The sequence below is a fragment of the Marmota marmota genome, unplaced genomic scaffold (genome assembly GCF_001458135.2).
Source record: "Marmota marmota marmota unplaced genomic scaffold, marMar, whole genome shotgun sequence".
Lineage (NCBI taxonomy): Eukaryota > Metazoa > Chordata > Mammalia > Rodentia > Sciuridae > Marmota > Marmota marmota.
In genome coordinates this window covers 4,847,872-4,873,518 of record NW_025999969.1, presented here as the reverse complement: position 1 = coordinate 4,873,518, position 25,647 = coordinate 4,847,872, and the positions used below count along the sequence as shown (strand labels likewise).

General features: G+C 39.6%; 1 protein-coding gene across 12 annotated transcripts in view; it reads right to left on the bottom strand.

Annotated features, from left to right (window-relative positions):
• The window catches only part of LOC107154372 (LIM domain containing preferred translocation partner in lipoma), a 608,084-nt gene that overhangs the window by 168,307 nt on the left and 414,130 nt on the right, over positions 1-25,647 (bottom strand). The window lies entirely within an intron of this gene.

The following is a 25,647-nucleotide window of genomic DNA, read 5'->3' as shown; positions in this document are numbered from 1 at the left end:
GACTTCTTTAACCCGCACATTTATTCTTTTGCTTATTTGTTTAACCACTTATTCTTACAATGTCTATTTTGTGTAACATCTGCAAGCAGTAGGGACTTTCCAAGATAGAGTAGGCACAGTGCTTGCCTGGAGATGATTGGACTCAAGTGGGAGGGAGAAACAGCACACATGACTAATTATAAGAAGCAGAGTACATTGTTGGGCATATACATAGATATGAACATTGGATGAGTGACTTTCCAGTATTAATAAACTTTAAATTGTGCATGTGCTATCTACTTCTAGGAAAATTATTTAGAAATACTCAGATAAGTATATAAAATTATATGACCAAGACTGATGACAGAAGCTATATTTGAGAGAGGAACAAAGAGTAACAATGTAACTAACCATTAAATGGATCACATAAAGGATCATTTAAGATACAAATCTCTATGTACAAACTTGTGAAGGTGACAACAGCATGAGCCTTAGCAAATTCAATTGCATAATAGGAATGCTAAGTGAAACCCCATTTTTGTAAAGTGAGTATAATTTGTTTAATTACAGATCTATACAGAGATACGAAAAAAATCTGCAAGGGCATATTGTTAAAGGTTCCCCCCATCCCCGGTGTGAAATCCTAGGGGAGTTTTAATTTCTATATTTATTTATTTTACAGTATGTAGTTCTACTTTTGCAATTCATGAAGTAGAACTTTTGTTTTATTACTATGATGGCTTGAAGTGATAAGATATGCTGGATACCACCAAAATCATGCAAAAATGCTCCCAACCCAGGTCAAGTGGGGAATTCTGACTAGCAAAGGGTCAGAGTTACAAGCAACTTGATGTGAGTACAAAGAAGTACAAGTGGTTCAGTGTTTCAGTCTGGAGGGCTAGGAAGAGAGGAAGTGGGGGCTCATTACTGCCTTGGCACACTGAGGTGTTTAGAGCTTCTCAAGGACTGTGAGCCCACAGGTGAGACCAGGAACAACTCTCAAAATCTGCTGAGCTACTCTCCCTTTTGGCAAAAAAAATAATGGTATCTATAAAAACACAGAGAATTTGCTTAAGACTTTAAGTAGTTCACAAACTGCAAGGAATGTATTTGGATGTTCTCAGGAACATCCAGAACAGAAGAAACTTTGATAAGGGTTTTTATTAGAGGGATGATATAATCAAATATAGAAAGTTCTGCCTGGGTGTAGAGTGAATAGTAGGGCTCTGAGACCAGATCCAGACGGGAATTTGCAGTCAGACAGAGTAAAAGGTATATTACATGGCTGCATCATTATAGCTGAAGAGAGACTTGGCTATAACACAACTTGGAGTCCTTAGGTAGTCTTATGACTCTCATATAACTTCAGGTTCCCTTCTGTGCAAAGGGTTTGCCAATGCACCCCACAGTGTTTGTGAGAAATAAACTGGGATAGCCTGCATCTCATGCAATAGAGGGCTTAGCTACTTTTAGATGGTTGCAATGAAGAGGCACTCCTTGAATCTTCCAACCTGTCTCCGAGGAGGGCATTATCCCAGTTCAGGAAGCAAAACTGAAAACTTGGACCAGTGAAAGTGACCAGTGACCAGGACATGAAAGTGACCAGTGACCAGGCTTGCAATAAAGGGAGAACTGCAGCCCCAAATATGGTGTCATCTCTATCCAAATGCCATGGCTCCCACCCCCCACCCCTAATCAAACATTGCTTCCTATAGAACAATTCTGGAAAATACAAAATCTTACCTCTAATAACAACGGTGCTGACTGTTTTAATTAAGTCAACAATTATTACAGAGCACCTCATAATTCCTGCTTCCAGACTTAGGGGGGATCCACAAGGAATGGACACAATGTATTATTGTCAAAGATATATATGTCTTTCTCTTTCAATAGCAACAGGAAGGTTGAACATGTCATCTGTAAACCTAAGTCAGAATTCAGATTCTACCCTTAGCACATACATTTCAAGTGGAAGTCAAATTTTAAAGTACTTTGTCAGTGTTTTACAGATTAAAAAGAAAAATGCATCATTCCTTTGATTCTCGGAATATTTCTTATTTCTTTGCTGTGCGTTTTCTGAAATAATAATCTTGAAAAGGCTTTTTTTTTTTTTTAGATTCTACTTTCGTATATTGATGCTGTTCTGACTTATGATGGGGAGTGTTCTGAAAAATCCGCTGTGAGTTGAAAACACCGAAAGTCAAAGATGCCTTTAATGTAGCTAACTGAGCCTCACAGCTCAGTCTCACAGCTCAGCCTCACAGGGAACTGCAGAGTGCCGGCATTTAACCCCGTGACCAGTGGCTGAGTGGGAGCTGTAGCTTGTCACCTTTGCCTGGCATCTTCAGAGAGCATCCTACTGCTTATCAGCAGCCCAGAAAAAGATCAAAATTCCAAATACGAAGCTGTGGTTTCTACTGAACACATACCACCTTTATACCACAAAAAGTAGAAGAATTCTAAGTAGACCCAGGGGAGGCTAGAGACCACCTGTAATATTAATCACGGGTTACTGGTATTTCTGTGCGTAAAGGCCTCAAAAGATCATTTCTTAGTGCTTTTGAAGTTTATCTGTCTATTGGACTCCCTTCCTCCGTTACCCAGTGCTTAATACTTACCACCTGGGGATAAATTTTGGGAAAAATACAAGATCTTGTCTTGTACGAGAGTTGTTTCTCACACCAAGGAAGATGGCCTAGGCCTTTCAGTATGCAACCCTGACAGAAGTAATCTAGTCTTTGCCTCATTTGGATAAACAGACTCCCCTCCAATTTCTCTCCTCTAGTAGTGCTCAGGACTATCATGTCCTAAGAAAAATGAACAACTCTGCCCAGCTTATCGATTAATAAACAACTTTTAGTGTCTGGATGAACAATAAAGCACACTTGAAAATTGTGGAGGTGCACTGGAAGTGGATGGTTTGCATTATTTTCTTCTATATTCCATCAAGAGCCAAAGTGTGAGTAGTGGCAGCAAAATATTCTCTGTGGCATGATAATTCCTCACATGTTCATGTCCCTTTTCAAGGTTCCTTCTTTCACATGCATACACTCTCAAATGCATAAATGGCAGCCATGTATGGTATGAGATCCTGTTTTAAGGATGAGGAAATTGAGGCTCAAAAAGATAAGTAAGTGACCCTGTGTGAGGTACCACTGCTGAGAAGTGGCAGAACCCTGAATGAAATTGGGGTTTTCCAAGTGGGGCATATTTCTGTGGCACTGCAAGGCCTTAGGGTTCAGATGCCATTATTTGCATCTTGCTCTTGGAGGGCCACTGCTCGACAGATCTTGTGAAAAAAAAATAAACAAAACCTTTCGTCTTTTCTTCTAAGAAAAAGACATTCAAGTACTGATATTAATCACTAATATGTATGTTCTTTGAAATATCTGGACCCCTTAGTAAAAACAAAATAACATTATATAATCCACAGGTGAGTTATCAAGTAATAGATGTCTGAGGACTCCTTCAAAATTTTCTTAACGTTTTCTTCCTAAGAGATTGCCAAGATCTAAGAACTGGTAATAAAAAAAAAATTATTAAGAGTTTCTACCTCTAACAAAACACAGTTTAAGAAGAAAAGGACGTGAAAGAAGAGAATTACAAAAACATCTGTAAGCACTAAGACACAGGAATAGATTCCTGTGTGCTATGAGATGGGAAAAGCAAAGGGAGGGGAAAGGAAGGAGAAAAGATAGAAAGTGATGTCCAAAACAGTTATGAATAAAGGATCATACATATCAGCAAAGCTGTTAGGAAAACAGAGGAGAAGCAGAACTAGGATAGAGTATGGAATGTGGCCTTTGATCAATGTCAAGATTGTGTTTTAGGTAGTAGAAGATCATTAGAAGATTTTGAAATGGTGGTTGCCTTTAGTAAAGAAGCAGACTGGCAAATATCTTCCAACACCAAGGCCATTTAAAAATGCAACCAGACATTGTGGTATTACTCAGCAACTGAATGGCTAACAGACTTAAAAAGGTCTCTGAATATTTACTTCGTATGGCAGATACTTCTGAACTGAACACAACTTCTTTCCTCTCCTTTCTGGGCACGCAGCTAGACTACAGCTTTCCTTCCCTACTGCAGTTAGAGGTGGCCATGTGAGGCACAAGAAGGAGGGAGCTTGGGCCTCAAGTTACCACAAGGAGGAAAGAAATCCATCACCAGGTGACTTGCCTTAAACTATTTCATGGGAGAGACTGAAAATAAACATGCTCAGAAGCTAATGAGTGAAAGACATGGAAAAGTGATTTTTATTTTCTATATATGTTTCTATATTTTCTTTTTTCTTCAATTTTTTTTCTCAGATACAAAACATCCAAGTATCTGCAAACAATTCTTTGCCATTCCTTCTTCCTTGCTACAAACCTAGGAGATTGTCATTCAAAGAAATACTTAATATAAAGCCCAATTTGCAGTCACATGTGGGACTGTGTTAATGGGAAATAATTTCTACAAAAATAAAAAATATATACATGGATGGAATCCTTGGTGAACAAAGAAATTCCACCAGATTAAAAATAACGTGAATAGCAATACCCATCATATTTCTACAACACTTTGTGGTGTTTGAAGTGTTTTATGCATTCTTACATAGGATGTAAGTGATTTGTGTATTTCTACATGGTTATAGAAGACCTGACTATTGAGAATCACTTTCATCTTACTTTTGCCTTTAACTTGCCCAGTGACTTTGATCAAATCACTTCCATTTCCTGGGCCTCAGTTTCTTCACTGTGTAAAGTGATATTTTCAAAGAGTCCTTTGATTCTACTCTATCATATTTGTATGCCCATAATCTGCAGAGCACATAACATTACTGAACTTTAGAGTGAAATCACAGATATTTATATTCATGGATACTTTGTAGTCTATAAAAACAGACACACTGAGTAAGTGGAAACCTCATTATTATAGAGATTTCCATATATAAGGGGACATAAGTCACTTGTCAGCATCTTCTGAAACACCCAGAACTTCATTCAGCATTCTGAATCTGAGTAAGCCGCGGGCAGTTCACGGGGTTTCTGCAGCCTACTGAACTTTCGCTACACTTGTCTTATGAAATCAAGAACATATAAAGGTTAGCCACCTGATGCTACCATGCTCTTCCTTTGGTGGAGAAGCAAAAATCCCATTAAACTTTCTAAAGAAAAAAGGAAGCCTGGTAAACAGCCAAAACTCCCAGAGTACCTCACCACCTTGAATCTGTCACAATTCAACTCTTTCAACATATGTGCTAAAGGATCCATTATAAAATGGCTACCCCACACCTGTGGCCAGCCCAGTTACTCTGACAGTGGCCTTGTTGGGGGTCACTTTTTCTTACTGTTGATTTCTTAGTTCAATAGTGTTAGATAACTTGAATTTACTGCAAATCTGAACCTTACCAGAAAAATACCGCCCAAACAGATAACATGAAGAAAAGGCAGCCAAAATATTCAGGAATATTACATGATAATGAATACTCTACCACTCTGGGTACCAGAGATGCTCATTTTTCTTGTCCATTTGTAATGATGTACAAGAGGTTCCTTCTCTCAGAGGGAAAATGACTTCAATTACATGTTCTTGAAAAAAGAAGCATTGAAATTATCTTCTTTTCAAAAGGTAGAATTAGCCCCATTTTAGAGCTGAAAGCCTGTCAGAAAAAAAATATATTTCTGATATTTTCGTTCTCCCCACCACCCATTTAGCTGTGTCAAGTTTGCAGTTTCCAATTTTCTATGGCTGCTTCTACGTTCTCTCACTGAATATCATACTCTAACCTCAACGTCTCACTGTGTAAATGGGAAAAGCACGCCTTCTGGCCAACACAGATGATTTGATGGACACCTGTTCTGTTTCAGGTTAAAAGGCATGAGCCTCAGAGAAGTCAGTCAGCAGGTAGGAAAAAGAGAGAACTGCCTGTTTGCTAACAGCACATAAATTCATATTCGTCACAGCCTTATAGGGGCAGGAAAGCATGCTTTTGGTTCTTTTGTTCAGAAATTCCATTTTCATGAAAGATGAATGGTATGCACACGAAGAGGAAGACTCAGAAATTAAAAAGTTCGAGTCTAGCTGTGAAACCCATTCCCAGTCAGCCTTCCACTTTCAAAAGCTTGATTTTCTTATAACCTGTAAGGGTCTCATCTTCCTTTTCTCATGTCATGCTTGATGGTTCGAAATCTTCTTTCTTACGCCAAATTTGCAGTAATGGGCAAGGACTGAGGATTCTGAATTTCAGCAAGATGGAGTTGCTAAGAAGTTACTGACTTTTGACTGAGGGGCCTTTGTATTTGCACAACAAGGCCTTATGGTGCTCTAGGCTGGGCTGAAGGGAGGCAGACTCTCTCCACACTTACCTCTCCATCTCTATATTCAAGGTAGCTTCAAGAGTGCTGGGGCTTGGAGTATGCCAGCTCTTAGTCCTCCTGTCTAGATACTCTATGTTATTACTATAAGGATCTGCTTTTCTATTATTGATTTTCTCATATATAAGCTAAAGAATAATAATATCTAATTCATATTCAGAAGCATTGTAAAATATTAAACATCAAATAAATGGCAATTGTAATTACCAGGAGGGACTGGTAGAAACCACTAACAAAGGTGATTTTCTTTTTGAAAGTGGAATATTTGCAGGATAGGTTCTCTCCAGCAACTCTCCAATTTCCTATCTGCTGATAAAGTACTTCAGTGTAGCATGCCCGAGTTTCACATTAATCCATGCTCTAGCGAGTGATGTAATCACTCTGAGTACTTTCAACGATAAATCTTGAAATACATGACATTTGGTGAATGTATGCTTTGCTGGCCCTTCAAATTGTTCACCTTTCTACATCCTAGCCTTTGGCACCAAAACATAAAGTAATGACGTAAACCCCATGGCCATTCAGAGCAGAGCAGCCTCCCTCATGCTTCCTTGTCTGGATGAGCTCCAGGCAGACAAGGCACAAGGACTGATGTTACCTGTCCTGGTAGACAAGAAGCAGGAAAGGGGAGAAGCAGGATCCCCAGATCTTCAAGGTCAGAGATAATCCTCTTGCTGACCTGATTCACAGTACTTACTTCCTTGCTTCCTGCTCTGAACCTCCAAGGGGTCCTCCTTAAAGAGAAAGCAGGTTGCTTCTGTAGAGTAAGAAGATCTTTCTCAACTAGTTCTATGGGAGGCTAAAAGAAGCTGTTTTAAGAATACCGTGGCTAAACTCATTAATTAGGCTTTATGCATGTTATGTAAAAGGGATTTGATGTTAACAAAGGTAGGTGAGTTACAAGATGTTGCTCCCATTGGTTGGCTTCATCTCAACCAGAGCAATGATATAAATGTTTGACAAATGCAATGAACTTGTTTGCTTTCAAACTAAGCCATGTTTTAGTGTTTGCTGCTCTCCACTAGTATCTGGCAGTGACCTTCCCTGGGAAGATGCTCCATCTTTATTTGGTTGTCTGGAACAATGCAAGGGCTAGCTGTGCCAATGCTGGGAAGAAAGATGTCATCACTCATTGTTCCATAGAAAAGCTCTGCATCCCAAAGCTACACCATTAACAAAGGGCTCTGTAAAAGACTTTTCAGAAAAAAAATGTAGTTGTTCCCATAGTGTTTCTAGCCTGGACCATGGTTCAAAACCCCTGTCTGTTAAAAATGTTGGTTTCCCAGTCCCATAATACAAACTATTTAGATTGTCTCATAATTCTTGCTATTAGGACGTTAAGAAAACAGGAGCATATTAAAATAGTACATGCGATAATTTCAAATGTAGAAAAATTTATCTGTAAGAGTGCCTATATGTGAGTATAAAAAATCAGATACTAGAAGGAAATATACCAAAATGTTAATGAAGCTTATGTCAGGATGGTGGGATTATGAGTAATTTATTTTTTCTTTATAAGAATTTTAAATGATTTAAATAGAACATAGTAAAAAGTGGATGCTCACAGAAAATAACAAGCACACTTTTGAAAACACAAGGTTCTTAGTATTTCCAGCATGATGCCAGGAGAGAATGGAGAACCCAAAGTGCAAGTGAACTGAAAAAAATGAAGGCACCTAGATTTTCAGTCTATATGCACAGAAATACTTTCCTACTGTACAAGCTGTTTCTATCTAGTGGGATTGACAGATGCCTGAACGTGACACAAGACACTGAAATAACATGCAAATCAATTTTCAGTTTTAATATGCAAATATGATGCTTGGCACATCACTTTCCATGGCTGAGGTAAATTTCTGTTTTTGAGATTTTCGTGGGAAATGCACACCAGCAAACAAATGGTTAACTCCCCATAAATCACCTAACACAAGGTGGTTTTCATTTGAGTCAAAGGGGTTCTTGCTCAGAGACTCAAGACACCTGAAATGCAAAGAAAGGGCATGTGTTTTGTTCAATAATAATGCCACCCTCAGCTAACAAGTCTACCCTCTGACAGACACACTGACCACACTGGATTTCTAGACCTGGGCAGGGAGGCAGGCAAGGTGACTAAGTGAGAATAACAGAAAAGGGACTTTTTGTTTAACCTGTGAAAATCAAATCAAAGTAGCTCAACATGGTGGGAAGTTCAGTATCCAGCTACAGGCAAAGAGGAAGCAGTCCAAAGTCCTTATTTATTCAAGCAGTGCAGCAAACTGCAGCCTTTGGTTAGATCTAGATTAAATTATCCACAAATACTAGTAATTAATTGGGTGTTAAGGCACTCATCAAAATGAATGAGATGCATCTAGTTTAAGAAATTTGTAATCCAGTCAGGAAATCAAGGCATATGAGGGAGAAGTAAAGGAACAAAGTGAAAAAACAAATGTGAATAATAATCAGAACGACTAAAATGCTTGTGTCCATGTTCTGGGTTCTCCTCGCTAATGTTCAAATCCCATGTCCACTACTCACAAATCGTGTGACCCAGGGCAAGATTTTATTTCACTAAGTGTTAGTTGCTTCAGTCATAAAATGGGATCAATAGGATTTATCTCATGAGTTAAATGGGATGGTCCATGTACCCTATTTATTTCTATGCTGATTTAGAAATTAATTTTATCCTTAAAGATATATCCTTCTGTATGAATCTTATGCAAATATATCACCAAATGATATGGATTCAGAGGAGAGAGAAGTCCTGATGGGCTGGACTATACCAAAAACATGTCAAAATGATAAGGGGCTTGAATCAGGACTTGGAGGAGGGGTAGAATTTACAGAGGAGCTGCTGGGCTTGGAGGTAGTGCCTGTATCTCTGTTGCTCAGGAGGCTAAGGCAGGAACATTGCAAGTTCAACACCAGCCTCAGGAACTTAGTGAGGCCCTAAACAACTTAGCAAGATCTATCTCAAAAAAAAAAAAAAAAAAATTAAAATGGCTGGGGATGTGGCTCAGTGGTTAAGTACACTGGGTTTAACTCTGTCCTGAAAAAAAAAAAAAAAAATCAGAGGTGCTAAAACAGCTTTTTAGTCCATCACAGAATTTAAAACCTTTCACATTTCTTTGCTCCTTTAGAGTCTACAAGGAGCTCAATGCAATACTCACAAATACTAGATTATTTACAGTATAATAAACTCCAAAGCATGATATTATTGTTTATTTTTCTTTCTTCTCTCTCTTTTTTTGGTACAAAGAAACAAACCAAGCTAGTGGCTTGTTAAGCAACTATGTGTCAAATGACTTAGCCAAAATCAAAGTGGCAGAGCCAGGAGTTAAACACGAGTCTTCTGATCCAAGCTCAGTGTTTTTCTACTAATTTACAGATGCCTCTATATATTCATTTAGAAATATGAAACTTACATGATCTATCATAAAGGTTAATCAAGGCAGTCAACCTCACTGATTAAAGCGTGATGCTAATTATATCAGAGGTTGGAGACTAACGTGGCCCTTTTACTTTCATAAACACTGATTGTGGTGTAATGGAGAAAGTGTGGGCTTTGGAGGCAGAACAACCTGGTTCAACATTTTACAAGTTTTAAAAAACTTATCTTAGCATTAGAGTCTTCACATAAAGGGGTGGGGTGGGGTGGGGGCGGTCAGGCAGGTGAGAGAGGATGGATGGCTTTGTTTCAGAGCCATTGTGAGCAACGCCTGAGATGGTACATGACCCATGCTGGATTTAATAGTGGCTCATGATTATTTGTATTAAATGCTCACAAGCAGCCTGTCAGGTCTGAGCTGTGGTTGTCTTTCAAATGTGGTAGGAAAGTGGATGAGAGAACATAAATGACTTAGTATCATTCATCAGCACTGAAGCAGAGGGGAAGAAAGATAGTTCTCCAAAATCGAATCTAATGACTAGCAACATTTATTATTTCGAATCAATCATAAACATAATTAAAATCATACTATTCCTATTAAAGGACTTTCTTATGGTTTTTCACAAATTCTGACGGGGGAAATGCATTAGTGTTTCATTTATATATTTATTGATTTATACTTTATGAAAATGAAAATAATAAAGGTACACTGAGTGTTTATTAGGTGCCAAGCAATGTTCAAAACATTTTACATTAATCAACTCATTTAATTACCTGAGCGGCCTTATCAGGTAGTTACTGTACTGATTTTATAAATGTGAAAACAGATGTATGAAGATCATCTTGATAGTAAGTGGAGAATCTGCAATTTCAATCCAAAACATCATGTTTGACCACAACTTAAATGCATTTTTTTCCAGTGATATTTTATAGCTTACCTACTTATTTTTAGAGAATTTAATCATATTCTACCAAATCTTGAACCATCAAAGGAAATTTTCTTAAAGACAAGTACAACTTTCATGATCTATTTACTCTGTGCTCAAAGATGGCAACCAAGGATGGAAGGAGCACCCCAGGTCACCCTGATGCAGATGATATGAGACAAAACATTGAGACATGTGTCCATTTTTGATGTCTCCACTGATGACTCAGCAAAATGGTAGAATGTTCTTCAAAAGACTATTTCCTTTATCAATCTCAGACACCAACTGGAGGGTTAAGGTTAATTCTTGAAATGGTAAAATAAAATAATGAAGAGTGCTGTCCCTGGAGGTGGGCAAAGGGAAAAACAAGTAACAGGCATTCATATTCTTTCATACAGAAACACTAAAAGATGGTGCAGTTTACCAGGGACCCAAGGGATACATTTTTCTTCTGGGTTCTGGGCTAACCAGGAATAAAAGACTAAGACCATATTCTATAAGAACTAAGGTCTCTTTAAAATGTGGAGGCAGCTCTAGACCCCTTTCACTATGTGGATTATCGGAAACAGAAACCAGTGGAGTGAGAAAACAGAGTCAAGAAGAGGAACTGAGTTATTCAAGGTCATCTAGAAAATGATGGGTAAAATCAAGAAAGCTCAGATCAAGAAAGCAAGTCTAATTCAAAACTAGTTTAATCCTGTTTCCACCGTGGAAGCCTCACTCAAGAACAGTGATGCATTCTGGATGTTCTGTAAAGTATGCTCATTCTTGGCAAAAAATGTTGGGAGCCCAAATCTACATTTATGCAGCCTTCTGAGATCCTGAGATGGAAGTTGCTATAAAGTGAAAATCACTGCTGTTATTCTCGGCGAGCCTGCACAGACTGACAACAGCTGGCACAAACAGATGTGGCCCACAGAGAATTCTTCAGGCAGTGCTGGGGCCATCTCTGTTCAAGTTTCCTTTTCCTCAACTAACAATGGGTGTTTCTCTTCATTCTATGAAGCCCCCATGGGTTTCTTGTTGTTACACAGGTGAGTTCAAAGCTCTAAGAATCAGACGGGCCTCAATCTGTCCTCTGCCCTTTTGTTTCAGTGACTATTTCCTAGTAACATGACTTTGAAAGAAAAATACCTCATATATGGAGAGAATTTTCTTCATCAGAGGCCTTATACAATGCCTGGGGGTTGCAATAATTATATTTACGGAGCTACTACTCTCTTCATGCACTAATCTCCTTTAACCTTTGAAGTAAGTCAAAAGGATGAGAACTTTTGCTACTGCACTTTGCGGATGAGGACATTGTGATCACAGAGAAGCTAAATAACATGCTCAAGGTCACGGAGCTGGTATGAGAAGGAGCTAGGATTTATCCTCAACCACACTGATTCTAGAAACTGCTTCCCAACTTCATGGAGACTAGGAAGGACAGGATCCAAGGTGTCACTGCAGTCAGAATTAAATGCATTTGATGTAATTAAGTATTGTAAATATGCAGAATTATTATTATAATACCACCATAAAAATCATCAAAAACTTTATATGTTTCACCACCTCCATAATTCTACCTAGCTTAGTAACAACTGGAAAGCAAGTTATTACTGGTTTTATCCTTTTTCTAATCAAGAAATATAATGCAGTGACCTGGGTCATTCAGCAGCACTTTAACCCTCCTGACAATACTTAATGTCAGGGACTCAGATGCTAATGTTTCTTGACTATAAAGAGAGGCTTTTGGAGAAAAGCAAGTAACTGATGTTATAGTACATCAAGCATGTGAAGGATCACATTGTTTCACTTATACGATGCAACCCAGCAAGCCTCTAATCAACACTAAACTAAATATAACCAAGGTGATGGTTATCAAGAACACATTCATCCCAAGTGCTTTCACTAAGTGCTATGGTGAAGAAACTAATGAGATGTATGATCTCTATGAGATACAGTAGGAAATACTAGACATAGATAGAACAATGCAAAACAATCCTGTGTTCTCAGAACACAGAGAGAGGGGAGATATTGCAGTTGTGTACTGAAAAGGACGCACACAAGAGAAGGTGGTCTTTGAACTACATCTTGGACAAAGGTAGAATTTGGACATATAGAAAAGGAGCAAAAATGGCATCCTTGGTGAAGACTTGAATGCATGCACAATCAAGGTGGCAGCAACTTTCCTTTCAGGCCCACAGCTCTTAGCTGCCTCCACGTTCCTTTTCGTTTGACTCATCATGCTTTGAATAAAGATGTCTGTAATATTTAGTGTAGGTGAGGGAACTGTCTGCTGCTATAGTCAATATAGACATTAGGCGGCCCAGGGCTATGGTCAGCAGATCATTCCGGGAGCCTGGCACAGAAGGTCAGCTGCTCCAGACTCAGGCAGACGTTACTCGCTGAAATTAATGCTTCTTGTTGCTAATCTCAATAAGTGATTACTTTAATGAGAGGCTGAAGAAAATGAGGCTTCAAGTGATTGTAGTGGTTTCTGATAGCAACAACTCAATGCTCAGACGAAGGCCAGGGTGGAGAATATAGGGTGTCCTGGGATTTTGCTGCATGGGCTATTCTGCTGTATGAGGGGTAACAAGAACAATGGAAGTTGGGTTTCTTTTCTAGTCTTCTGAGTGTTCCAGAGAGTGATAAAAAGTATTTTTCATGTGCTGTCTTTACATAAGAGCTTAGCTGTGAGCTTCCAGGAGTATTCCCTGTCCACTCCTTAGGCACCCGTGTCAGGGGGGGACAAGGGACCATTATGCAGCGCCAACATTATCATAAAAGCCAGACTGAAAGAACTCAATGTGTTTTACTGACTCTGTGATTTAATAATTATAGATAGCAATTAGAAGTCAAGAATTTCTTTTTCTTTTTTTTTTCCCAACAAGAAAAATACATAGAACCTGAGGACAGAGCTGTCTGGCCATTACTGAGTTCTAGGTTCCTCTTTGTCTATATAGCACTCAGCAAACTGGCAATCATATCACCTCTCTGGGCCCAGCTTCCTGAAATGTGTTTAATCGTCTCCAACCTCCTCATGTACATATTTCTTGCAAAAAGCTCAGAAGCAGGAGAAGTAATAGGACTCAAGTATTGGGGGAATAGCAAATATGCATAAAGGGGACTCACAAATCAATTGACATCCTCATCTTCATCATCTTTATTTATCATCATTACAGTTAAAATTTATTGAGACAGGTCCTATTCCATATAATTCAGATGGACCTCATTGTCCTGCAACTGGATGCGGTGGTTACCCCTATCTCTCTCCTTCACAAAGAGAAAATTAAAGAACAAAAGTGTAAGCAGAACACTCAGGGCATGGGCCAGATTCCCATGACTCCCATAGTCCATGGTCTTAACCCCTGTGCCACATGGAGTATGACAAGTGTGACATTGCCTTTATCTGTTTTCCCTTTTCTACCTTCCAAACTTTGGGTTATGTTATTATATTTCACTCATAACTAAAAATGAAAATCTGTTAATCCAAATTGTATTTACCAAGCAGGCACAAGGCGCCAGGGTGGCAGATACTGCATTAGTCAGCACTTTGATTATAAAGGTAAGGACAAACTTAGAAATGCAAAATACCACATGACAAATATTTTAAAATGACATCAGGTGCAGCTGAAGTTGTTTCTCTCCAGGAAAAAAAAAATGTATTCAAGTGTCTCAAAGGTGGATACCAAGGGTCTTAGATGAAGACACAAACAGTGATACAAGGTAACTATAATAGCCTATTTAAAACATACAGGCTTGGTACCAGATAAATGTTCTAAGAACTACATTTTGTTAGCTGCCTTCTACAAAGAAGAAATGGAGGCTCCGGAAGTTAAGTAGTTAGCTACAGTCATAACAGGTAATGCAGGTAGAGCAAGATTCAAATCCAGGTCTGCCTGACACTTACCTTTGTATTCATACTCAGCAACTACCTCTAGAAGAGGGAGAATGGTGTAGAAGGGGAGAACACCTCCACTGTTCTTTCATTCTACCTGGTTCTGACTACAGGGGTTTGGGTAAGTATTTATAGAATGTATCTAAATTTTACACAGCTATTTATCATCCTTTAGAATGTGTTATTGCTTGTGCTTGAAGGGAGCACAGAAATTAGGCCAACCTCTCCATTCCAACTTGTAGATTAAAGAAACATTAAACAATTTTTTTTTGGAACATTAGAAAAATTACAGGTAAAACTGGGAAATAAAAGCAAACTTCTCAAACAAATGAAACTGCATATTGTTTTTCATTTCAACAGACACTTCAGGCTAGTATTATTATGGCAAACTTAGAAGTTTATAGACTTAGGTTTACCAATTTTAATATTTGAAGAAAAAACAGCAAGAAGATCAAATGATAAGTTAAGATGTCATGCATTTTAGCAAAGCACTGGACTCAGAAACCAATGGACTGGGATTGGAGCCCCCCATGTCCGCTATTCTAGTCATATGCCCTAGCACATGTCACCCAATCTCTATCTCACTGGCCTATTTTGGACCACAGTAGGTCTGAAGATGACTAGCCCTTGGGATCATCATGCAAATCTTTAAGAGTTTGCTAAATGTATATATTGACAATAACTTTAATGGAAGACACTGCCCATGATGGGCAGTGTTTACTTTGTGATCAAAGCCGAGGGAATAGACACAGTGATTTCACAGGTCAGAGAAGCATATCAGACTTTAAAACCCCATTCAGCCTTCTACAAAGAAGAAATGGAGGTTCCATTTCTTTCTAAGGTAACTCTCTGAGCCAAAAAATGAGCTTAACTCTTGATGCACCATCATGTGTTAACCAGATCAACAGTCCTATTACTTTTCTCACGTTTCCTTGGAAAAAATAGCCAACCTCTCACCAACAGCCACTACAGTGAGCTATATGACTTTGAGAAGCCACTTCACTTTTCCAAGTCTCAATATCCCCCCAGTGAAGGGTATTAATTGCCACCCTGAGGGCCTCAGAGACACTTTGTAGGGAAGGAGTGAATAATGAAACAATAAAGTGTCAAACAAAGACCACAGATAGCCAAGACCTCCCCTTTAAGTCACTGTGAGAAGGACTCCGTCATTTGCAAATACAATTGATTACATAAGGACAAGCTAATCAACTTTTCCTGCCAAGATTTGTTGCCCTTGGTGAAATAAAAGCATTTTGGCCAGAGAGGAAATTTCGTCATTTTCTTTTGACTTTGGTTCTGACTTTTGCAAGATGTATGCCTGGGATTCAGAACAGAACTCTTGATCTTGATTGCTAGTTCACAGTCAGGAGTAGTGACTTGACCACAGTCTAAGCTGAGAATGGATCTGCTGGCCACCAAAACTAGGTGTCAGGCAGACCTACTGTTGAAATCTTCCCAACCCTGAGGCACTACAGACAAGCAAGCCCTCCAGTGAGGCAGGCAGCGGAAGTGCTCTATGTGCAAAACATGAGCCAGGCATTGTGATAGAGAAAGAGTGATACAGACTGCCTGCTGTGGTAACCACATCTCTTCCTCCTGTTAGGTCTGTGCACATCCCTGGTGAGGCCAGCAATCTTAGCCTCAGTTTAGAGATCAGTTAACTGATGTGCAATAGTGAAAGTAATAGAGCTAGGATTGTAATCTAGGTTTAGCTCTGAAATGTATGCTTTTTCTCAGATGAACACAAGTGCCTGCCCTCCAGGAGCTCACAATCTAGTGGGGAAGGCAGAAAGGCAACTCAATAGACTGTGAGCTCCTTGAGGGCAAGGACCATTTGTTATTATGTCTTGCATCTTCACCAAGCATGATATCAGCCATGCAAAAGGTGCTCATTGAGTGTTTGCTGGATGGAGGAGCCATGATAAGATGGTTTCCTCTATAAAATACAAATATTGCTTCTCTGTCCTCACAAACCTTTTCTGGTTTCTCTTTATCAATACCCTGAGCAGGACTTAGAAAGCACTTTCAATCCTGCCTTCACAGTCTCATGTGCCATGATCCCCCTCCACACCCTCTGTGCACTACCTCAATCTTCCAAATATAGTGGCATCCTCCAACACACCTTGCTGAATACCTTGGGGTGTTCAACAAATGTTTATTAGGTGAACCAACAAATCCCAGGAGGGAACTATTTCCACTGTGTCTGAGGTATGAACATAAGGCCTGTGAACATCAAGGGTAGATCTATAGCTGTAGGCATCTAGAAGGCTTCACAGAAGACAAGGCGATTGATTTGAGCTGCTTAACTCTAAAATCTCAAAGACTAGATGACATTGTGTAAAAAAAAAATCCAATCCTCTTTTACATTAATTAGACAAATGACATCAGAACAAAACATTCTTCTTTAAATCAGAATATAAGCTATGCCAAATTCTATCTGCTCATAAAGGATATGGGTTCCAGCCAAAAGTCCATCATATAGATTATTGTTTTTCTTCTCCCAAGTACTTAGGGAAATTAAGTCTTCTTTGGCATGCAGGGGCTCTCAGCAAGGTCATGGGTTCTTCTGCAGTGGTGCCTGGGGCAGTTAAGGTAAGACACTTCAGCCATCCTTGAAGATAAGAGAGCTGTGCTTGGCCTAGATGGCATGGGAGTATTTAGAGTTTTGGTGGAGAAATCAGAAAGGGTCAGTAAGAATGTTAGGATACCCCAAAGCTAGCTCTCTTACCCTTGAACCCAGCAACAGACTAGACCTTGGTATATGGGAGGAGGTGGCAGGAGATCTTTTGTACTGTGAGAACTCAGGCATCGCTCAGTCTGCTCACGTGTAAAATGCACTAGATAATTTCCCATAACTGGGAAATGGGAAATGAGAGAGCATGAAGAGAAAAGATGAGTTGTAACTAAGTACAGGAGTTTGAAAACTCAGAGTCTGACTCAAGTTCTCAATCAATACCTGTAACTACATATATGCCAGGTTCCCTCACTTTTCCCCAAGTCTCTCTTAACCTCTGCCTAATATCTGTTTGAAGAATATAAAAACAGCTCTCACATACTTAGTGTTGAGGTTATGCCTCCCCCTTTTCTTTTTCTTTTTTTCTTTTTCAATTTTTTGGTACTTCCTGCAAGTGCCACACAGATAAGAAATAGTGCAGGTGAAGCTTTACGCGGCCGTACACTTGTTGAGTCCTTGCTTTAGGGTGATTTTTTCCATGGCCATCCTCAGGGTTTTCCCCGTGTTCTTCCTCCGTTTGCCCATCTTCTGTCTATACCACATGTTTTAAATCCAGGCTGCCCATCAGAATCACTTGGGACGCTGAACACATCAGAGTGCCTCCCCAATAAGACCAATTAATTAGTTCAGCGTCTTTGAGGTGAGGCCCAGGAAATGAGTTGGTTAGAAGGCTCCTCAGATAAGTCTGAAGGGCAAATGGGGACAAGAACAACTGCTAGTTAAACAGGGGAAGTCATATGGTGTGTTCACTTTCTTTTTTACTCTCTGGCATTTATTTGGAGAATGGTTCTTCTACCAGTGTCCATGCTACCCATTGGATTTCTCCCCAGAAACGTAAGTATAATATTTTCAAGAGAAAGTGTAGGGGTGAGTTGGAGGAACCAACCTGTGTGTAACAGAGCCTAGATTTTCTGTGCCTTGTATTTGTCATCACTGTCTTAATAAACCTGTGGCTGCACTGAACAAAACAAGCCAAGAGAACTTGCCGGCACTTTGGCAGGATTTATCTTTGTATTGCATGCTATTATCAATAATAATAAAGTTACATTTATGGGTCACTTACGGGTAGGGCAAGAGGCTAAATATTTCATGTAGATTATTACATTTAATAATACAAAATCCCTGTGAGGTGAGGCAAATATGTCTCCATTATCCAGATGAGAAAATTTAGGATTAGGAAGGGGAACCATGTGTGACAACATTCTGGCCCAAGGCTACCTAACCCCAAGTCTCCACTCCGACACATTAGACACAGCACTCCCAGGCTTCATTATGTGCAGGGAACACAAGGCTCTCCATATGTGGATGGATGTTACTGTCTAGAAAGGGATAAGCCAGACGTTATTTTCCTTAAGTAGAGAAGTAGTCTGCCTGAAGATGAAGAATGCAGGCAACCTGGGGTTCATTGCCTCTACTGAGAGGCAATGAACCCCAAGGTTGTATTGAAGCAGACAGCTTGACAGCCCTGCGGGGGCATGGTGTGGCCTGCTCAGTTGCATTTATTCATTCAAGGGTGTTCTTTCAGTCCGGTAAGTGTAAGCATTAGTTTCCTGACCTCAAATGGAGTGTTGTGTGGACACAGGCATAAACTGGTCATGCTGTTCTCAGACCTAAAATTGCCTAATGACCCCACTTAGATAATCAAGATGAGGTGGCTGGACTCCTTCTTTGATCAGACTCGGACACTAAACTTTGTTCTCAATCTTATCTTTCACTTGCACAACCTTACTCTTCCAAACCAGTATACTCACTAGTCTCAACACTAACTTGGAGACCATTTCTCACTTCAAGGTCATTGCTCATACTGTGCCCTATGCTCTGAACATCGAGACAGACATTCCCAATCACCCTTGGTAGTGTCAGTCCTGCTAGTCTTCAAATCCTATTCTGAATGTCCTGTTCCTTAATACTTTGAGCTCATTGAAAACTTCTTTTTTTCTTTTGCTCCCTCAAATCATGGCAGAGTGGTTAAGAGCACACACACAAGGGCTCAATGCCTGGTCCCACTACTATTACGGTGTTACCTTGGGCAGATTACTTACCCTCTTTGTGCTTCAGCATTCTTATTGCAAAATGGAGATAATTTTAGGATTCATAATTCCAAGGGCTATGAGGATGATGTGGATTAGCACAGCACATGGAACAGTGCTTGACTTACAAGTACTTTATAAATAAGTAGATACTTATCTCCAGGGCATCAGTTACTGACTAGGCAGCAGAGTAGTTACATTGCTTTTGTACTTTGTAGGGGCACTTAGAGATTTGTTTCATTAATAGCTTCCATACTTCCCAAAGCATGCACCCAACACCTAACCAGAGAAGGCAACCTGCAAATACTCACCGAACTGAACTGTGCTGAACTATCAATATGATAACATTCCTGTGATTTCTCAGAGGGAGCACCAAAGAAAGTGCCTTTGGCTAAGTTTGAGCACCTTTGATATCCTATATCATGCTCCCAGTAACACATAAGAGAGAACTAGTAAAACGGAAATTTTGTTTTCATTTCAGTGTTGTATAATTTTGATTTCATATTAACATGCCTCAGGGAATAAAATATGTATTTACATAAAAATTTCTGGTAATGGCATCTTGAAAAGCAATTAAATGAAACAGATTCCACTTGCTGAGGGCTCTGTTTATAACACTAGGTGTGTGACAACGTCCTGATGTGAGACCTGGACAGTCTTCATCATGAGCCATCAGTGAGAGCCCTGGCTCTCCTCCAGCTTCTGGGGTATAGAGACATCCTCAGAACACAGAAGAACCCATTCCGCATTAGACACCCTGACAGAACTCCAAGGGCAGGGTGAGCAAAAGTGTTTTATAATGTGAGAACCTATACATCCTTCTTTGCCAGCTTTCTACCTGCCATCCTGCCCCAAATGTTCTGTAGAGAATTTATCAAGAAAGGACCTGGTGAAAATTTTAGAAATCATGTATGTTAAGTTAGTGTTTCTCAACATGCTGCTCATGGACCTCGGGGTGCCCATGAGTATCTATCCAGTGAAATTTTAGGTGTTGTTTTTAAACTTTCAAAAGGCTAAAAATATACAAGAATTCACCTGAAATTCAACTGTTCATTGATAGAATGTCAAATCAGTACAGCAGGATGGGTTATGTCACTCTCCATAGATCTGATTGGCCAATACCGAACTTGAAAGAAGAAATGTACATTTACTTAATAAATCCGGCTTGGCTGCAGAAACTTTGGCACTAGGGGTTCCAATTCCAAAAATTATATGAGGTTCTTTTATTGATGAAAAGACCCAGCCTGGGATTGAAATGGCACAACTCAGGTTCCCTGACTTCAAGTCTAGTGTCCCTTCAGTTCTACTATAGCTGACTGGAAGGTCAGTGCAAGGATGTTTTTGTGTAAGGCTGATGTCATAGGTGCAATGGCTTTGTATCTGAGGAGTGAGACTTTGGGCCCCTCCCACTGTGCACTGACACTGGCTTTTCTGTTAACAGAAGCTGCAAATATATGGACACCTAGAAACTCACAGTCATGCACATAATTTCCCCACCCCCAACACAACTCTGTTGTTTTTTTTTTAATTTACCACTCATTTGAAACAAATTTCAAGGGTTTTCCCACAGTTGAGGCCCTGTGCCTTTCTGTCAGAATAGGAAATTATCAGGGTTTACAGTCAAAAACCCAGGCAGGCGAGGCAGATGGACACAGAGGCTCATACAAACTGTTTCCCTAGGAAACCAGGCAAAAAAAACAGGATCTTACCCAAATATAGAACTGGCAGTCAAAATGTGGAAATAGAAACTTTGAGTTGTGGATGGGTGGGACACCCCAATAGTCCATCCCTGCAAACCACATACAGGAGGCGAAATCAGAGTTTGGGCACGTTTCACAGGGTGAATCCAGTAAGCCTTAGAGGACATGCATTTTCTCAATGATAATTCCAGGAAAAGAAGTACAAACAGTATTTCTGTGAGTCTCCTGAGTCATTTATGAGAAAGGGAAAGGGAAAGAAATGAGACTCACAACAGCGAGAAGCCAAGTTTGAGGCCTGCAGTCTGACTCATGGTCAAATGGAGAACCCGGCTTGTGCATTTGCATAGACTAGACATCCCTTTATCTCATTACCGTATGTCTAAGTAATATGAAAATAGGCCTTGGAGGGTTCCTGGGCTACAGAGTCTGTAACATCATGATGACTTAAGATCCCCTTGTACAGCTTCTCACTGACTCACTTCTACCCACATGGGCTTAAATTAAAAAACGAATGCTAGCTTTCCTTTGTACTTTATGATCCCATGTCACTATATACCTTATTCACATTTGTAGCCATTCTGTTTTAAAATAAAGGAAAATACAGAGGGGCTTGAGAATAGAAAGTGACTATTGCCAGCCACATCTGTATTCTGCTGCCAAGTTTGACATACATGGCCCTCATTTCTTATAGGCATTAGGGCTTTAAGGGCTGCCCTTTCCTGGCTGATGTGTATGTGCCAAATCTGTCTCCCATGATGGACAAAGACTGCATGTGGTGATAGGGCTCCTGTTTCAGTAAAATAAACGGCATTTCATTTGGATTTCAAAGTGATTATTGACTTCCTCGAGTATTTAGTACAACTTAGTAATTTGCATGGGTGTTTATTCTGCTTGCAAAGTGAGCTACAATAAGGGAAAATATAAACTTTATTTTTTTTTTCAACCACCCAGCCTAATCTAACTCCTGAAGTGCCTGCTCTTTCTTCCCTCAAGCCCTGTGCATTGCCAAAGTACCCATAACAAATGTCACTGCATGTTGCTTGCCTGGCCAAGCAGCAACCCTGACAGGCACCTGGACAATCAAGACAGGTACAGCCTACACAGGAATTAACGAGACTGGAAAAGTACGAAGGGAGAGCTGCATGGTGCGCGTGTGCGTGCACTGACACATAATGCTAATAAAGGCAAGAGGATGGAACAGCAAGGCTTCTCCTCCTAAAAATCACACAATCTGCATTACCATTGGATTCAGAAGTCAGTGATTTCTTGAGTATGCATCATGAATTTAAATTTGGAAACAATTTTTTCCTTGCGTGACATTTCTTGCTTTGCTATTAATACAGCAAATTCCCAGAAGACTGAAAAGAAAGAAGATAGAAATAGAAAACCTGAATTCACGTCTTGGCCTGGCTCTAGTAACTAGCTATGTAACCTTGAGTACGTCTCTAGGCCTCAGTTTTGCTATCTGCAAAAAAAAAAAAAAAAAGGAAGATATAATACTCACTTATTTTATTAACTTTGGATGAGTATGGTAAAGACTAAGTCAGACTATTCTCAGTCGTTGAACACATTTTTATTGAGTTTTTCCTCCTAGCTAGGCACTGTTCAAGGAACTGAGCATAGAGCAATGAACACAATGAAGTCTCACCCCTTATAGAAATTAAATTTGTGTATGAGTGCAAGAGGGCATGTGTGTATATATGTGTGTGTTTGAGACAAGCACAATACACACACTACACAGGTGCCCACACATATAAGATTCCCCTGCACACAGCATCAGGATAGTGATGAGTAATTCAGAAATATATTCAAAAGAACTTTGTAAATAGCAAAAGAACATATAAGTTGAAAGTATTTGTTAATGTTATCATATTAATGTTCAAGACATAAAATTTTTATAGTTATAATGTCTACTTCCTTCCTCCCTCCCTTCCTTCTTTCCTTCCTTGAATGTTAGTTAAGAGCATGCTTTGAAAATTGCATGGGTGTGCAGTTCCATAATGGAATAAAATAAATTGGAAATAGATCCTGCTTAGGGAGCTTAGATCCTGCATGGGGTCGTACAAGATGGCATAAAGATAAGGCATTAAATACACTACTATTGCCCATGTACAATGTGACAAAAGATACCATGTACATTCTTGGACAAAGACACCATTTTCCATTTGAGAGAGGAAGGCTTATAGAGGGGGGTGGAAATGCAGAACCTGGGGTAGAGGAGGCTGTCCCAGGCAGAAAGGAAGAAGAAAGCAAAGACAGCATACCCTAAGTAGGACTGGTGACACTGAAAGGTTCCCAGGGTACAAAAGGGAAATGCACCTGTGGAGATGGAAGAGGGGATCTGCCAGATGCCCCAAGGTGGAGCTACATTCTTACTTGTGTCTTAGCTACACAGATTGCAACAGGACATCCTCCCTAGGGAGGGTACTCAGTGATCTTGCCCTCCAGTTCTGGTCTTAACCACAGTCAACAAGATTTCCTTAATGAGACTTTCCCGAATTTTGAAGATTTTGGTAACTCTCATAGAAGCTGATATTGGGTAACAATGCATGCTGGTCCTTTCAAAAATACTAAGTAAAGCAAGTAAAAGCACTTCATCTATTACATGTACAGCTTGTCACTTGGTAAATGACAGAAGTTTAGAGAAGCTGAGGCCTTTCAAACAAACTTTAGCAAATTATTATTACTTTTCTTTTTGCTGTTAAGAGTCTGAATACTTCATTGTCATTTTCTGCTGCTGACCTGGGGGTAAGGTAGGGTAAGTCAGGAAATGTTCTCCCACAACGGCAGGCATCTGAAATATGAAGTTAGAGAAGTAAGTTATGCTTTTTGGCTTTCTTTCAAATACCCTTCTTATTATGAAGGGTGTGAACTGGAAATAAAGATGTCTTCTTTCATTTGAAAGATTGTGAGCATTCTTGCTTGATAGTCCAAATAAATGGATGAAAGCTGCCAACCGTATGTGGCTTCAAATCAGCTTGTTCTTAAAGTCACAGAGAACTGAGACAATCTGAAGCAATCCAATTTAGAAGCATTTCTCTAATTGTTACAATTTAAGAACAAAATCCTAGCAGAGGGTGAGGGGTAAGTAAGAGCCTACAGTCAAAGCCTACATTTCCAGATTTCCTGAGTTAAAAAAGAAAAGGAAGATGATGAAGGAGGAGGAGGAAGAGAAGGGGAGGGCTCTGCAGCCACAATCTTAGCAGAGCTCTTTGTATGCAAAATAGTAATTGAAAACAAAAGCCAGAATGAAGCATGTTTTTCCTCTGATGGGTGTTCCTTTGGGCCCCTTTTAATGCTTATTGACTCCTATTCACCAATAATGCTAATGACCATTAGTTATTTCTTCCTCAAAGAGGAGATGGAACCAATAAACATTAGAAGGTGGCAGGAAGACTGTTGTGAGAGGCAGCTCAGTGACAGCAGAGATGACAGCTGACAGCCTGAGGGGAAATGAGAGAAAAATTACTGAATTTAAGCAAAGCATAATAATAGATGGTCATGGCAATGACCTTGAGTCATCCTGAGGCTTCAAGTGCACACAAAGTTCTCCTTAAAAAGAAAAGAAAGGGGCAATGCATTTGATTACGATTAATACTCAAAGCCACTACAATTGTTTATTATTATTAATTTTGTCTCTGATGGAGAAAGGAACTTTGAGTTTTATGGGAAAGTCAGGTGTAAGGGGCAAAGTGACTATACAGAGCATCCAGGGGACACATTCATGAGTACATGCAAATGGCCCAGGTGACTAAATGTGTTTTCAACAATAATCACACACACACACACACACACACACACACACACACGTGCGCAGCTTGTACACAGAGAAACAGACAATATTCAAAGTGTTGGCTAATTAAAGCTAAATCATGACAAAGACCAAAATTAAAATGCTCATTTGTAGGGTTAAAAGTTAGAGACAAAAGAAATGCCAATGTCATGATTTTTAAAATAGATGAAAGGACACAAAGAAGGTGACAAGGTGACTCCTATCATATTCTTGACAGTAAAAAATATGAGTGAACATCCTATAAGGTGGGCTCTCCAAGGTGCCTCCAAGGTTAGTAGTTGGCTCACAGTCACAAGGCCTGTTGGTGAAGGGAGTCCAGGTCCACCGAGTTCTGAGGCCACATTCCTTCTTCTGCCTGGTTACTTCATCCTTAATCAGAAGGATCTCTTTTTTGGTGGTGCTGGGGATTGAACCCAGGGCCTTATGCAAGCAAGGCAAGCACTTTACCAACTGAGCTATAACCCCAGCCCATCTACTCAGAAGCTTTTCTACCAAGGCCTCACGATATCCACAAATTTGCCAGCAACTTTCCATATTTTCTCATTCAATCCTTCCAACCAATCTGCAAAACCAAGAGATCACTACTCCCTATTCTTCCCATGAAAAAATAAGTTTTTAGAATTGTTAAGTTACCTACCTATATCAGCAGATTTAAAACCCAATTTCTCACATTTATGTCTAGACTTCTTTTTGTGTATCTTTTTCTTTTTTCCCCCCAAAGACTCAGTCTAATCTACTTATTTCTCTTTTTATCTGTAAGTGCAAATTCTAGGTCTTATTCATCTGCATATCCCTCATCATATCTAAAATAGTGCATGGTACATAGTGGATGCACAGAAAATATTCACAGCTAAATATATGTATGTATAGGTGTGT